The sequence below is a fragment of the Nipponia nippon genome, unplaced genomic scaffold (assembly GCF_047370975.1).
Source record: "Nipponia nippon isolate SJK-2023a ecotype South Korea unplaced genomic scaffold, ASM4737097v1 scaffold_27, whole genome shotgun sequence".
In the NCBI taxonomy this organism is placed as follows: domain Eukaryota; kingdom Metazoa; phylum Chordata; class Aves; order Pelecaniformes; family Threskiornithidae; genus Nipponia; species Nipponia nippon.
In genome coordinates this window covers 4,833,706-4,850,279 of record NW_028262344.1, presented here as the reverse complement: position 1 = coordinate 4,850,279, position 16,574 = coordinate 4,833,706, and the positions used below count along the sequence as shown (strand labels likewise).

The following is a 16,574-nucleotide window of genomic DNA, read 5'->3' as shown; positions in this document are numbered from 1 at the left end:
AGGTGATACCATCTCACCTTAGCACTTGAAAGCAGCTCTTTGAAGGGGCTGGGAGCCGGTTGTTCCCAATGCTGCCGATGCCCAAAGCCCCAGCACCGAGTTTTACCCTAAAAGCCCAAGTGTTTCAGCACAGCAGCCATCACCCCACTCCGAAAATCCCACTGGAGCCCCAGCCACAAGTGAGTATCTGACCAAGGGCGGCTCTGGAGGCTGGGCAGCCTCAGCTCCGTGTCCCTTTGAGCACCCCGCAGCCATCCCACCTTTTGGGGCTCGGCCCCAACACCCCAACCCTTGCACCCTGTCGCTCGTGCACCACGAGGCTGGTACAGTTCCCCCCACCCCGGGAAAGAATAAACCCCGCTGGGCTGCCGAGTCCAAGTCTGAGTCCCGGGGTGGCTGCGGTGACTTCCTACCATCCCTGCAAAGGGTCACCAAACCCTCTGCCAGCAGCAGCTACGCTTTCCAGCAACCAGCTGGGAGCACCCAAAGGAAAAGCAACAGGGAGACGACCCCAGCGTGGGCAAGGTTGTGTTGTTCCCTTCGTTCTTGCCTTCCCCCCCGCTCCCCTGGGGCTGATAACCGGGATATTTATTTGTAAATAGAGGCTTCCTCCTTTGCAATAGTCCTCCCACTCCTGGTGTGAATCACTTGCTGCCGCCGCCGCAAGAACTGGAATGGTGGCAGGGCCCGGGCGGCAAAGCTGGCAGGGAGGAGCACGCTGCAGGCAGGGCAAGCAGGAGCAGGGCAGAACAGTAAGCCCAAAGGAATTTGGGGATGCTCTCTCAAGTACCTAGAAAGCCGTCCGGGAAGTCACGGGCAAGTTGTACTAACAGGCGTCTCTCTTTCCTCCTGGCGTGAGGGTGCAAAAGAGCAACGTCGTAATGGGGCAAACAAGCCTGGCTTTGGGCTTGTATGACACAAGGGGGTAATTGGATGGCAACTGCTCTGGTTAAAAGAAAAAAAAATCAGCTTCTTGATTTTTTTTTCTTTTTTTATTTGTAACCAGTCACCTTGAAAAAGCAGGAGCAATCCCGCAAGGGAATATATTGTATTTGATCAAAGAAAACCCAGTAAGAAGCTTGCAGAGAGGTGCAGAGAGCTGGCCAAGGTCGCCTCCCGGCTTTGGAAGCACCAGCCAAGAGCATTGCCTATCACCGCTCCAGCCATCCTTCTAGCTCCGGCTCGAGGGTTTCATGCTTTTCCCACTGTTATAAAACCACAAAACCAATTATTTAATTGTTTTGCCCCAATGCTGGCAAGGTGCACAACACCAGGAGCCTCTGCGGGTTTGTTTTATTTTTCCTTTTCAAATCGCTCTTTGTCAGTGGCTTATTCTGGGTTTGGAGATTAAAGGGGTTATTCCCCCCTGCCTCAAGTTAAGTGAAATCAGGGGCAGATCCTGCCTCACTTGACACCGGACAGAGCTGGCCAGCAGCGAACTGATCCTGCTCTGGCAAATTGATCAATTTAGGGCAAAACCCTGAAAAAAGCATATAAACCCCCTTGCCTTTCACCGAGTGGGGAGGACGCATTCAGTATTTATTTATTTTTGAAGCTTTCCTTTGCATCGCCCCATCTCCATGCCTGCAGGCAGTTATTGAGGCCGGAGGGTGATGGTTCGGACCCCTCCACTGTCAGAGGCTGCCGGGGGCCGGTGGGAAAACCAACCCAAAGCACGGCAGAGGACAAATGCAGCAGCTGTTTTCAGTGATCCCCTGCTGCAAAACACCCTCCGTGCCCCAACGGTGCAAGGGGGAGACTCAAGCCTCCGTGAAGGACAAGGAATATTGCTGGGGAATGCCGCTGTCTGCAGCCATCGCTTGACGAGGACGCTTTATCTGCTTGTCCCTCCCCGCGACAGAGATCCCTTTAATCTCTGCTTAAAATATTCTGATGTGGTGGTGAAAAAAAGGAAAAAAAAAACAACCCAAAAAAACCCATCTATATCCTGCCCTGAAGCAGTGTGTAACAAGGGGTCTGTGTGCTGGTGTCCGGCATAAAAGCCTCCGGCCGCCTGTTTATTTTGGATTGTGACTGTGAAAATTAGGCAAAGGGAAAACATCGCCTTTCGCCCTCCCCGCCCCTTCCCCGATGGCTCACACAAACCCAAATTGTAGCCACCGGGATGTTTTTGGCTTCTCTGTTGAACACAGAAATCAATCAGGCTGCAGCAGCCAGGTGGGGGGCTTAAGTCCCCCCCTGTTTATTTTGTTAATGTATGGGCTCAGGATAAATTAAATATTATGCCCAGGGTCAGGCACCAACTGCTGCTCACGCGTCCCAGCCCTGGGGATGCTCGGACCCATGCAGCACCCCTGGGCTCCCCCATCCCAAATTTGGACCCCAAGCCGGGGGGTCCCACCTGTCCCGGGGATGCTGCCGGAGGGGAAGCACCTCTGACATCTCCTCCAGTCCGTAATCCACCTGCCTGCTAAAAATGGGGCCTTATTGGAGTTTTTTTCCTGGCTTTATCTTGCAGCCACTGGTTCTGTTTTTCTGCCAGTTTAAAAGGCTCTTTCATAGCTGGGATTTTCCCCTGTGAATGTACATTTTATTCAAGGTTTTTTGTTTTTTCTTTTTTTTTTTCCCTTTTCCTAAATAACTTCTTGGGGTTTTGTTCCTTCCCAGACATTTTCTTTAGCTCCCCCATTTCTGTTTATGGCCCTTCTTTGCAGAAAGCCTCTATAAATAAAGGATTTTTGACCTATGGGCTCCCCAGTTCAAGCCTGGCCACTAAAAAGGGCTTTGTTGGCTGCAGCAACACAGCTGGTTCCAGGCTGGCACCTCTCGGGCTAATGTCAATAGTGGACCAGTTACCGTGAGATTATATTATACATATATATTTATCTTTATCCAGCAGTGGTGGAGGGGGGGATAAGCGTGGATCAGAGTGAGCAGGAATTCTCCTTGGGAGCACAGGAGAGGGCAGGGGGGCCAATGCCCCGTGGCCGGAGCCGGTCCCAGCAGTGGCTGTCAGGTCCCTCTGCCAGGTGTTTTGGCTGCCGCGGGTTTACCGGCTCTCCGTAACCCACCGCGGTCACGGGAAGCCACGTTCATTTACGCCGCCGAGGGTTGCCTGACACAAAGGGCATTCAGCTGCGGCGGCCAGAAACCCGGCAAGCACTCGAGCGGCTGCACGTCTGGCCGTGCCCTTAAAAATCCTGAGGCCAGGCTATGTTTTTCCTCCTCCTCGGGGTCCCCTCCCAGGGCTTTGCAGCACGACCTCACGGCCAGCATCAGCAGCAGGGCGGGATGCATGGAGCTGGGAAGGGCAGGAGGGTGTTGGGGCGGCTTTTGGGGGAGCAGCCCCCCAAATGGCTGCGGGGCACACCAGAAAGGGGCCGGGGGGCTCAGGATACCCTCGCGATGCAGGTGGGAGCCACCAGGCAAGATGTCCAAGGCATTCAGCCAAGGTATTTAGGCTTGCTGTGCCCACCCTGTCTCCCCGAGCCACCGGCGTGGGGCAAAGGGACCGCGGTGTCCGGCTGGGAAAAGCACCCAAGTCCGGCCGGAAAACAGCCGGCAGCTGAACAGAGGCCCTCAGTCTCTGGGCCATTAATCCGTCCGTCACAAAAGGCGCAGCGGCAGGTCACAATGCATGGCACATGCCCGAGCTTGATGTATTTGTCCTTGTTCTGCTTGTTTATCTATCATTTGCATTGTGCCTGCCTGGCAGGCTCCCCGGCCCCGCGCCCGTCCAACGCCGCCGGGAGCGCTGAGTCAGCGCCCGCAGCCCGGTGTCCCCACGCAGCGACCTCCCGGGCATCCGCCGACAGCCGACCCTGCTGCCGAGCCAGCTCCCCGGAGCTGGGAGGCTTGGGAACAACATCGGCACTACCGCAGCCCCCGCAGCTGCTCGGCTGCACCGGAGCGTGCAAAGAAAGCACGGCTTTCCCTGGGAACATGGGAAAGCAAACACATCTCCCCCCGTGCTGAGCCTCCCCAGCGCGATAGGTGATACCACCTCCCATGGGAATGATTCACTTGCCACCTTTGGAAGTGGAGATGGAGGTGAAGGATCGCAGAGGCTGGGAGCTCCGGGGAGACACGCGTGACTCAGCCCGGCAGGAACGACAGGAATTTGTACCTGCCCAGGGAAATCACACACAGGTATAACAGGTCCAGGCGTTCTCTGCTGCCATAACTCCTCCAGGAAGGAGAGAGAGACCTTGGAGGGATCAGATGCTTCCAAGCGCTTGTGGAGGTCCTCCGAGATCTTGCAGCATCTCACACCTGCGTTTCTTAAGCGAGACAAACCCCGGGAGGGGAAGGCTTATGTGTGCACCTGAGCCCAAGAAACGGTCACCACACAGCCTCTGCCATGCTGCCTTTAGACCCTGTAACTTTGTGTTTGACTGTAAAACACTTAAATGCCCTGAATTTGGCTCATAATGGAGTGGGGAAGAGACTGCAATAAACCTCCGACTGCCGGGGAGGATGAGAGCCGACAGCAGCCGTCCTCGGCGGTGTTTTCGCCTTTGCTTTCTCCGTCTGCCGGCTGGGGGAACGTTTGCTGTTCGCCCGCTCCATGCCCTTTGGGCAGTGGTGGGATGGGGACCGGGGTCCGCGATGGGGCTGTGCCACCTGCCAGGGGAGACTCCAGCAGAAGGTGACACTGCGAGGCTCCCTGCCACGGGCAGGGTGGGGACGGGACAAGGAGCCATGGTGCCAGTCTGCTCAGCTCCCTTTTGGAGGGACCTCCGAGACCTGTTTTAAGGAGCAAACGTAACCCCCCGCGGGGACAAGAGCCCTGTGGCCAAGGGGACCTCGCCAGGGGACACAGCCCCTGCACAGACCTGCCCGCGGCTCCGTGTCACGGCAGCAGTGGGAAGCCAGATGAAACACAAACATTGCAGTGGGAAGAGCCGGGGAGACCCATACTTTGCTCACGTGGCCACCGAGCTTGACAACACTGAGCCGATTTTGCTCGGTTGCACAACAAACTTCACCACTGGGCTCGCGCAAAGCCTGGAAAATTTTGAGTGCAAGGAGCAGTGCAGGCAAAGGTGAGAGTCACTGACAACGGCCGCGTGTGTGTATGGATGGAGCTGCACAAAGCCCGCGCTCCACGGCGGCAGCCCGGGGTGATGCACGCTGCCGCAGCTGTGATCTGGGCTCTGCCCTTCGTGCATTGCAACAGACCCAGGAGCCGGGTCCTGCAGCTGATGCAAGAAGGGGAATTTGAGCAGGGAGAAGGGAATTAGTTTTCTGGCGATGGTTTCTATTTTGGGGTTCTGTTGCAACGGTTTACTGAGCTGTGATGTCGCACCTCAGCCGGGTGACGGCATCCGCGCCGGCCTGCCTTGTTTCACAAGAGCTGCCCCAGGAAAACACCCTTTGCAATGCCTGCTCCAGCTTCCCCTCCAGACAGCCTGTGCGAGGGTTGTGACAGCTCCTCGCTATTGTTTCCCCATCGTAGAAAAGGCGCTGGGAGCCCTTCATCCCCTTGGGGGATGCACCTGAGTGTGTCTGGAGCCCTCCTGAGACACAGAGCCATGGTCACACCAGCCATGCACCATGGCTTGCATGACCGCGCTGCAAACTTCCTTGCAGACGGCCTCCAAATCCCAGGCAGTATTACAAACCATAAAATAAAATAAAATGAAATAAAAAGAAATATCCTTTTCTTCTCCCATCACATCAAGAAACTTGATAACAAAGTTTGCTGCATCCATTAGGGCTCTTTGATGGTCACCCGGGGCTGACAGCCCTGCTTGGATGAAGGTGCAAACGCAACGGGCTCTTTTGGAAGCATGCAGTGGCCGCCCTGCCTGCCTCTTGCTGGCTGCCCGGCCTGGCCGTCATTTAAAACCTCTGAAAAGAAACGAGAGCACAAAATGCCGCCCCGAGCATCACAAAGGCGGCCTGACGTCAGGGCGCGGGGAGGCGAAAGGCTCCAGGCCAAGAGAAGGGAAGCTGTGTTTGAAAAATGACAATTTCTGTCTAGGAAAGGCAGGGCCATGAAAGGAGCCCTTCTTCGGGGCTCTCCAGGAGCCTGGGCGCAGAACAAGAAAAGCCTTTGAACAGCCGGGTAAACTCCTCGGCAGGCTGCCAGCCAGCGCCTGCAAGGAGCCCAGCGGAAAAATCTATCTGCAGGAAGCTGGGGAGACATCCCAGCGCGGCTGGCGGTCCCGGGGAGCGAGCTCCTTCCCCGGGGAGGCCGGGTCCCGGCAAAGCGCTCCGGCTTTTCTGGCATCCCACCCCGCTTGCAGGTGCGTGCCGGCAGGCTGCCCGCGCCAGGACCGGTTGCTGCCCGCGATGGGGACGGCAGCAAGGTCCAGGTGGGTACAGCCGACTTGGCACGGCACAGCCGCTTGATCTGGGGCTGAAGGCAGGCATGCCATGCACCAATGCAAGCTGAGCAAGCAGCTCTACGGAGAGAACTGGAGAAAAACAAAACAAAAAGGAGGAAAATTCCCTACTTGACTATACACTCCTTTGGCCAGTGATTTTTGAAGGTTTGCCCTGCACCCAACAGGCACCTGTCGCACCACTAATGCACCCAGGAACAACGATCTCCTATTAAAAATACAGTTCATTCTGAGTAAGACACCAAAAATGTGCTCAGATAAGATATGTTTACATGACACACATTGCGTCCCAGCTCAGTAAAGCCTGAAGGCTCTTGAAATGGGGTTTCTGCGCCTTGGGCTCCCCTGGTACATGGGTCTTCTGCATGATGCCAACATGGAGAGGACACAGAAATGCCAGGGCGGAGAGATGGGGATGGGGAATAGCAAAGAGCATCCAATACCTTCCTTTGCTGAACGGGGCCCCCAGGGGTGACCTGGCCTGAGTTGCACAAAGATCACCTTCCATCAAATCCAGCTTTCACAATTCTCCTTTTTCTTCTTACATTTGTTCCCCAAAACACCATTAAATGCCAAATGCCAGAAATTAAAAGATAAAAGAAGACCTGGCAGGCTGCCCGGCTACCTCCGGTCAGGGCTGCTCACCAGAAAGCAGAAATAAAATCCCTCCCTCAGCTGTGGTGGGTGGTAGAAGGCAAAACGCCGGTTCCCAGTGCCTCATCATTGCTGTTCGACTGAAAAGGGAACCAAAAGGCGTCAAAGCGGGGCCGCGACACGGCCGAGGGTGACCGGCTCGCTTGGGCTGCTCTGAACTCGCCAGCCTCACCCTGCAAAGCCCAGGGAAGTTCCCGGGCAGCAGCGCAGGGTGCGGTTTAGCGAGGAGGAAGAGGTTTTACGAGGCGTACGAGGTTTTACGGGGTGCATGAGGTTTTACGGGGCGTACGAGGGCTTTGCGTGGGCAGCCATCCCGAGGGGCAGCTCGGAGGCCCTGCTGCGGTGCTCACAGACAACACCTACTGCAGAAATGGCGGCCAGGAGCTGTGCCAGCCCTTGCCCGTCTGCAAGGGTGCTGCAGGGAGCAGGACACCCCAACCCAGGGCTCTCCGGGAGCTAGGCAGCCCCAGCTGGGAGGATGGTGCCATCTCCTGGCATCACCGGGCTTTTCCCACCTCAGAGCAGCAGGGAACCAAGGATGCTCATCTCTGCAAAGGGCCAGAACTGGTCTCCTTCTGTACAGGCAGGGAAACTGAGGCACGGAGCAGTGGCACAGGTGGCCCACAAGCACCCGTAGCAAGGGAGCCACAGCACGTCCCTGGCTGTGCCCTGGGGACCCTCCTGCTACCACTGCCTCAGAGCCCAACCGAGACCACCTATCCCCTGCGTTTCATCCCTCCCGGCTCCCTGCAAAGCGGCTCTGGCTTTTGGGGCTGCAGAGCCCCCTTGAACATTAATTCCCAGCAATCGGGCAGGTTTTGACACATGCAAGAGGAAAGAGGGGCAGCACAAGGCTGCGCAGGGGTCGGGGTCCGAGGGGCCAGCTCTGCCTCTCAGTTAAATGCAGAATTAAACTTCTCTAGATCTTTGAAGCAGACAGCAAAGGGACATCAGGAATGAGACTGTCTCCCCCGTACATTCCTATTTACCTCCATATCGGGGAAGAAATCCTCATCTTCCTTAAGCACAACCTCACCAATGTATGTAACAGGGTGTCGTGGTTTAACCCCAGCCAGCAACTAGGCACCACACAGCCGCTCACTCACTCCCCCCCGGTGGGATGGGGAGAGAATCAGAAGAGTAAAAGTGAGAAAACTCATGGGCTGAGATAAAGACAGTTTAATGGGTAAAGCAAAAGCCGCGCGCACAAGCAAAGCAAAGCAAGGAATTCATTCACTACTTCCCGTCGGCAGGCAGGTGTTCAGCCATCCTCAGGAAAGCAGGGCTCCATCACGCGTAACGGTTACTTGGGAAGACAAACGCCATCACGCCCAATGTCCCCCCCTTCCTTCTTCTTCCCCCAGCTTATATACTGAGCATGACGTCATATGGTATGGAATAGCCCTTTGGCCAGTCTGGGTCAGCTGTCCTAGCTATGCTCCCTCCCAGCTTCTTGTGCACCTGGCAGAGCACAAGAAGCTGAAAAGTCCTTGACTAGTGTAAACTCTGCTCAGCAAGAACCAAAACATCAGTGCGTTATCAACATTATTCTCATCCTAAATCCAAAACACAGCGCTCTACCAGCTACTAAGAAGAAAACTAACTCTATCCCAGCTGAAACCAGGACACAGGGGGATTCACGGTTCAATAGCTGAACTGAAAAAAAAAAGCTACAGAATATCACGCTTTTTAGTTCAGGCTGAAAGAAAACAGGCAGCTTTTGGGTTTTCAGAAAAGGAAAAACCCATGCGGAGCACACAGAGCTACAGGTCAGCCTGGAAAGACTACGCTGGCATTGAATGTCATGCTCAGGTTCTGTCCTCCGTTCAACTTCCCCAGTTTTGCTCCAGGGCTGTTTCCAAGTGAAAAATCTGCTTTCAAACAATCAAAGTGCTCCACTCCTAAATCTCTGCCTGAAACACTGGAACATTTCCAAAATCCATACTTTTAATTGTCAGATTGGAATGTTTTGACATTTGCAAGTATTTCCCCCTCTTTGGCCAAGATGATTTGTTGAATTAAATCCAGCTTCACTAAAAGTTTTGGTCCCTTTTTCGAGGAATGTACATTGTGTGGAAAGGGAATAATTACAGTACCCAGCCAAACGATTAATCTCTGCCCTGATTTAAAACAACAGGAGAATCCGTCCCCTTAGCACTCTCATGATACCTATAAATTGCCAAGGATGTAAGAGGGCTCAGAGGTAGGATAGACCCCTGGGGAGCACTTGTAAGGAATTGCTTTCATGCATGAATAATGCAATACCTTTTTTTTTTTTTGCTTTGCTCCTCAAACTTGCTTTAAAGTTCAGGGGAGCTGGCAAGAATCCACAAGACTGTAGTATTTCCTATTTAGATTAGATTGAGAAAATTGCCTGTGTAGCACAGCTACTGTTAAGCAATTTCTTCCTCTGGATTAGTTACTGGAGAAGTCGTGGCCAGCGTGGCAAGGACTGACCCACCTCTGCTGTGTCAGCCACATGCAGTGAGACGACCAAGAATTCCCTCTCCCGTCACAACAAGCTCTACTGGCATTCGTTAAATGCCACTTTTGTGGTCTGCTGCAAATAACTGATACATTATCCTGTGTGCTGGATTTGCAGATACTATACATTGACTTTTGGGGGAGAATGGGTCAGATTGTCGCAGTTCTTCAGCAGACATGCAGGGCAAAAAGGCGAAAACTACTGAATTCACTTGCAGGTACACCATAGATAGAAATAGAGAATACCCCCTTTAGCCAGCACAAATGCTCCCTGGAATACTCCATTAGAGTTTTGAAAGGATTAGCTTTCACCCTTGCACAAGTTTCCTGATAACCACCTCAGCTTTTCTTGTTTAATTGCTTTCTGCCATTCTTACAAATCATCCCCCAGACCCAGGGTACAATTCTCATCACTAAATAATCAATCACTAATAAGCCCAAAAGATCCAGACATGATAAGCTTTTGATTTGTTTTTATTCAGTTTAATACACATCTGCACCATGCTTATCCTGGTTCAGAAGGAGTTATCCATGGTTTATTCACATGTGCAGCTTTCCTGCTTCTCAGTTGGCTCTCCTCTGCCATCAGTTCTTTTTCCTTGTGGTCCACAGCCTGCTTGGCCACAGCACAAAGAATTTTCCATATCCCTCTGACACTCACACCCCAGTGGCTTTGGCATTTCTAATAAAAAGATAAAGAACAAAGAAATTCAGTGAGCTCCGGGAGAAATGGGGCCAGCAGCCTGGACTAGCACCCACCAAGCTCTTTGCAGGAGCTCAGATCCCCCCAAGCGCTCGCCCCACATGTGACAGCCCTCTTACAAAATACTGCACGCAGTCCCCAAGAAACAACATTTACTCTGAAGTGCAGTTTAGCTGCAGGTGTCTCCAGCCGTGGGAAGGGCAAAACCCATTGCCAACAGCTGTCTCGACTGCCCCAACAGCACACAAACCCTCCTCTGCAGGGCTCAGCAGCGCCTTCAGCAGTGACGCAGGACAATAAATCATCTTATTCATCCCTAAGGGCATATCCTGATTTGGCATAACAAACAAAAAGAAAAAGCGGGCAAGAAAGTCCATTACCATGACACAAAGCAGCAAGAGGGTGCAAACTGTTTGCGGAGCTGGTCCTGTTCCACAGAGCCACCGCAAAGTCAGGCGTGGTGCAGGAGAAGGAAGATTTGCTCAAGGACAGCTCAGGGTCGCTGCGAAGGGATCTGGCCTAACCCGAGCCGCGCTGATCCACAGCCCATGAGGACTGGCTGATGGCCAGCACGTCACCTCTGACAGCTAGCTAGGAAATGTTTGTGCTAGAGCTAGTTATAGCACTAATAAACATGGGGAGCAATTAGCCTGAAAAATGAGTCAGGTGATTAAATGAAGCCCAGACCTGAGATGGCTATGTGCAGGTTGGGATGCTGAGGAAACAGGGAGGGGATTAGTGTTCCTCTTAAAGTCTGTAGAGTGCTGCCTCCATTTTCCAGTAGCTAAACGGGGAAATCCAACCATGCTTTGCATAAAGATTTTAAGTGTCTGTACACCCCACAGTGACATTGTTTAGGAGAGTTTCCCCACTTATTTTTCGTCTCAGACACTGATGCCAGCAGCCAGGTAGGGCGGCCAGCCCCAGCACAGAGCTGCAGGAGTCAGCTCCTGAGCAAGGGATGCACAAAGCAGAACACGGGATACCTGCACTTGCAGGAAGTAAAATGATCACACAACTCTTGCATATCATCGAATCATGGAACATCGTTTAGGTTGGAAAAGACCCTTAACATCATCAAGTCCAACTCCTGTCCCTGCATAGGACAACCCCAAAATTCACACCATATGTCTGAGGGCGTTGTCCAAATGCTTCTTGAATATTGTCAGGCTTGGCACCGTGACCACCTCCTGGGGGAGTCTGTTGGAACAGTATCCTCTGGACACTCTCTAGTAGCTCTGTATCCTTTTTGTACTGTGGCTCCCAAAACTGCACACAGTGCTCAAGGTGAGGCTGCACCAGTGCAGAGTAGAGCAGGACAATCCCCTCCCTTGACTGGCTAGCAACACAGTGCTTGATGCACCCCAGGACACGGTTGGCCCTCCTGGCTGCCAGGGCACACTGTTGGCTCACGTTCAACTTGCCGTCGACCAGAACCCCCAGATCCCTATCCGCGGGGCTGCTCTCCAGCCTCTCGTTACCCAGTCTGTATGTACATCCAGGGCTGCCATGTCCCAGGTGCAAAATCCGTCACTTGCCCTTGTTAAACTTCATACGGTTGGTGATTGCCCAGCTCTCTAATTTGTCCAGATCTCTCTGCAGGGCCTCTCTGCCCTCGAGAGTGTCAACGGCTCCTCCCAATTCTGTGTCATCGGCAAACTTTGATAACAAACCTTCAAGTCCTGCATCCAAGTCCTTTATGAAGACATTAAAGAGCACTGGCCCCAAGATGGATCCCTGCGGAACCCCACTAGCCACTAGTCACCAGCCCGATGTAACCCCATTTACTATAACCCTTTGAGCCCGACCCATCAGCCAATTGCTCACCCACTGCATTATGTGTTTATCCAGCTGTATGCTGGACATTTTGTCCAGGAGGGCACTGTGAGAGACAATATCGAAGGCTTTACCGAAGTCCCAAAAGATTACATCGACTGGCTTCCCTTGGTCAACTAGGTGGGTAACCTTGTCATAGAAGGAAATCAAGTTTGTTAAGCAGGACTTTCCCCTCACAAACCCATGCTGGCTGGGACCAATGACTGCATTGTCTTTCAGGTGTTTTTCAGTAACTCCCAGAATAATCTTCTCCATGATTTTGCCAGGCACAGAGGTGAGACCGACAGGCCTGTAGTTACCAGGGTCATCCCTGTTGCCCTTCTTGAAGATTGGGACAACATTTGCCAGCTTCCAGTCAACTGGGACCTCCCCAGATTCCCAAGAGCATTAAAAAAAAATCATTGAGAGAGGTCTCACTATGACATCAGCCAGCTCTTTCAGTAACCTCGGATGAATCCCATCGGGCCCCATTGACTTATAGGGATCCAGCTGGAGCAGCAAATCCCGCACAAGTTCAGGGTTGGTTGGGAGTTTGTCATTCTCACAGTCATGGTTCTCTAGCCCAGGGCTCTGGGGGTCCCAGAGCCCATCATCGGTGTTGAAGACCGAGGTGAAGAAAGCATTAAACATCTCTGCTTTGTCTGTAACCCTGTTTGTGAGGTGACCATGCTCATCAAGTAACAGGCTAATGTTATTGCTGGCCTACCTTTTGCTATATACATTTTTTTTTTAAAAAAAAGCCCTTTTTATTGTCCCTCACAGTACTGGCCAGCTTCAGCTCTAATTGAGCTTTGGCTAGACAAATTTCCTCCCATGTATTAGGAAGGACTGTTTTATCGTGTCCAGAGAAGCTTAACCCAGAGGTTTCATCCCTCAAAGGGGTTCAGAACTTCTGTTCTATTTATATCTAAACAATGAAATAATTTCCCCCTTATTAGATCTGTACATATAACCCAGGTTGTAAACAGGGTAGCAAACATTGCTACTGGCAAACAACAACCTTCAGCCAAAGTAAAAGCAAAACCAACACAGCAGGAGAAACATTTGATTATCTTCCCTTCTTGCCACATCCAAATTAAGTTCTTGCTATAACAACTAAAGACAAGCTACAGCTGTACTCAGAAGCTTGGAAAAAACAGTTTATAAAGAGAAAAAAAAAACCAGTGCTACTTACAGAGCGATGGCCTGAACACCAACCTGACACCCCACAGGACATGTCCCTGCAAACACCATGGCTGGCAGCAAATAGGAGCAAAAAGGCAACTCTGGTGGCTTCGTTTCCACTTTCTAAAGGCAGTTTAGGGTAACAGAACACCCACCATGCCCAAGACAAACACCCCCCCAAACCTGAATGCCATACCATGGGTCCACTAATAAACCTGCTCTGCCCTGAGCAGCCCCACCTGAGCCCCCACTCCACCCTCCCCACCTGCAGTCCAGGAGCTCTATTTAAGCTCAGGCTCAGCATCCTTGCCCTCATCTGCTTGGTGCTGTGAGTGAGCCTGGCTCAGGAGTACTGGTCCCTCTGGATGCTGTATTTGTTAGAGAGATCTTAGAGGTATCCTGTCTTGCTGCCCACACGTATTGGGGGTGGTCTTTTGCTAGAAAAGATTAATCTGTATTGCTAGGGTCATCTCTGGCTCCTCATCTCTCTCTCCTGGGGAGCTCCCTGGTGCGCAGCACCCACAGGCAGGACAGCACAGCAGGCCAGAAGCAGGGGAGCTGGGACAGCCCAGCAGCTGGGCTCAGGGGGATGGTGCCTGGTCAGTGATCCTTCCTACACCTTGGTAAGATGAGCAGCATAAGGAGGCTGCCATATTAAGCAAGATGTGTCATTTAGGCCATGACTTATAGGAGGGGTAAATCCGTAACAGCATCATGTAACCTATATGAAACCTCTACTGCTTCCCTGCTTTATTCTGCCAATGCAGAAGAAGAGGTATGAGTCTGGGTGTTGTGTCTTGAGGTCCCATGGCACGCAGCAAGAAGGAACTTAGATGATTTTGGTGTTTTGGGGCTCCAGTTGCAAGGTCTCACTGCTCTATAAGGTAGGCTTTTAAAATGATTTGTTAAAAATCAATTCATTCTGTGAAGATCTTTTTAAAGAGGGTGTTGGGACAGAAACATCTCTAGAGATAAAAGACCTCCCAGTTCTCTGCTCTAGCAGCACGATGCTCTGACATTACTTACTGTTAGATGAGATGCAGGGGGCTGTTCCCTTTTCCTTGGAAATGCTTGGCAGTAACAGGGAATGCCATTAGATGTCAGTGTGCTCTCAGCTGCAGGACAGGCAGGCTCTGCTGGGGAGGATATAAGGCAGATTGGTTTGCTTTGGGAGGCAGATAGCAAAACCCAGCACCTTCCTTCAGTGCAGCTTCTAGGGGGTGTGGGAGCCTGATTAGCCTGGCTGCATAGTCCTGAAAAGGATGGCAAATGCAGACTTGGATCCTTCAGAGCCTGGTCTTGGCAAGTGCTGCAGAGAACTGCCTTGTTTAATGAGCAGAGCTTCCCAGGCACCTGGAAGGCAAAAAAGAAGGTATTTGTAGGGAGAAAGGGCAGCTCTAAGAGGGTTACAACACAAAGAACAAAAGAGGGATGAATTTAGAGCATGCAGTGAAACAAGATAGGAGTCAGAACTGGCCAGCATTAATATCAAAGATCCATGACTGCAATGAGTGTTGCAACATCTAGACACTAAATTTCTAATGCTGCTATCTTGTAGAAATAAAAATTGGCTGCTCTTCAGCTGCCTGGTTTTGCAGCCAACTTAATGCTATGGGCCATAATCCTGCAGGATGCTGAGTGCTTTCTCAAGGGTACTGTAAGCTTTAAGTCCAAGACTGTTATAGGACCTAGGTTTGGTCATCCCTAAGCCCTTGGAAAGGGACTTGTCTTAAAACAAACCAGTGATCTTTTAGCATAGCACAGTCACTGTGAGCTCCTTCTCACCAAACACCAATGTTAGAATGAAAGTGCCAGCCAGAATCTCCACTTGTTAACTTGGCTCCAGGAGCTGGCGATTGAAAAGTAGAGCTGGACATATAGTAACACTGCTAAGAGCTAATCCTGAAAGTAAGTGTTAATCGATTTTTCTAGAGATTTGATGAATGCTGCGCTGTTCCTGATGGTGCAGTTCTTACCACTTTGGGTTTTTTTAGCCTAGAGAGTGATGATGCTCCTGAATTACCATAACAGAGAAGTCCTCACTGTGCAAGACTGGAAAGGCAAAGCCTTATTTTTGCCTTTTTTATTAGGAATCCAGAGAAACAAACCATCACAAAAGTCACTTTGGCTGCTGCAGAGTTGGAACATAAGACAGTGGTGCATCTTGCTGCTCCTTGCCGCTTCCCCAGTATGCAGGGACTTTGGTGACGGTGGTGTGGAAGCTGGTAATGGCGGGAGTTGTCTTCACACGCAGAGCAGTTTTGAAACCTACTGTCTCCTGAAGGGATACATTTGTGCTGTTCCTTCCACCCACTGCTTAGTATTATGACATTTCACATGAGTGTGAAGTAGCTGAAAAAACAGAGCTAGGGAGCTTTGAAAAATGCTACAAGCACCACCTACACCTTGCTGCAAATGTCAACAGGAATCAAGAAGTTCATTTCCTATGCAAGCAAAGTCTTCAAAGCCAGCCCCCCCTCCTGTTTTAAACCAAAGGGAAATGCTGCTGCTGCTGACTGCATTAGGCTCTGGAAAGACACAGCTGGGATAAATAAAGGGATGCAAATTTTGCCTAGGCATCCATCCCTCTTTCATTAGGTGGCTTGAATCTCTGGGTTTCTGACACCCCTCCCTTCTGAATGTCTGCATCTTAACTTACTTGAAGTTGAGATGGCTTCATGTGAATGCCAGCCCTCTCTGGGGACTCCTTCCTTGTTACGTGTGGGCAGGGGTGTCAAACTCTAGGTTTTGGCTTCTGCTGGAGGTAAGTGAAAGCTTGTTTACAATGCCAGGGTTTGCATTTAGTGTTTGACCTAGCTTAGGGATCAACACCAGAAAAATCAGGAAAATGGAGCCTTTTAACATTCCTGATTTCTTTACTTGCATCCATTTTCTGTGATGATGCAATGATTGCAAAGGCTGTCATCACATAGTTGTCTTTCTGTTGCTTTTTGGAAGCTTTTTGAAAAGCATCATCCTATATCACCTTGACCAAGGGTCTCGCTGCGATTCTCCAGTATGCCAGTGTTGCTCAGATCCAACCTAGGGGACACAACGGCATTTCAGTTGTTTCAGCTTGGGCAATTGCAACAGCATTGGTAATTAGCACTTTGCTAATCCAACCCTGCTTCCAGAAGCTGAGGGATGCTTCAGAGCCTGCAGCATCCCCTCGGCCCCCCAGGATGGGACCGCAGCCTTTCTGCTCCCCTCGGATGTGTCCTATTCTCTTTGATGTGGCTGAGCGAGCCCTGATAGGGACTAGCAGCCTCTGGCAGTTGTGCTGGGAAAATTAAACTTCCCAGATCTTGAGAACACACAGCACAGAAAAATGTGTGAAAAATTGAAATGACAAGGTTATTCAGGTTGTTTCTTTAAAGGCAGCTTCAGCCTGGATAGGTGGTAAAGGAGAGTAGCTGAGATTC

At 51.4% G+C, this 16,574-nt stretch overlaps 1 long non-coding RNA gene across 1 annotated transcript; it reads right to left on the bottom strand.

The window, feature by feature from the left end:
- Positions 1–9,905: 9,905 nt before the first annotated feature.
- LOC148055055 (uncharacterized) lies at positions 9,906–10,651 on the bottom strand. Its single transcript, XR_015705911.1, has 2 exons — positions 10,533–10,651; positions 9,906–10,131 (listed from the first exon to the last, which is right to left on the bottom strand). It is a non-coding gene; the product is annotated as an uncharacterized LOC148055055 (long non-coding RNA).
- Positions 10,652–16,574: the final 5,923 nt, after the last annotated feature.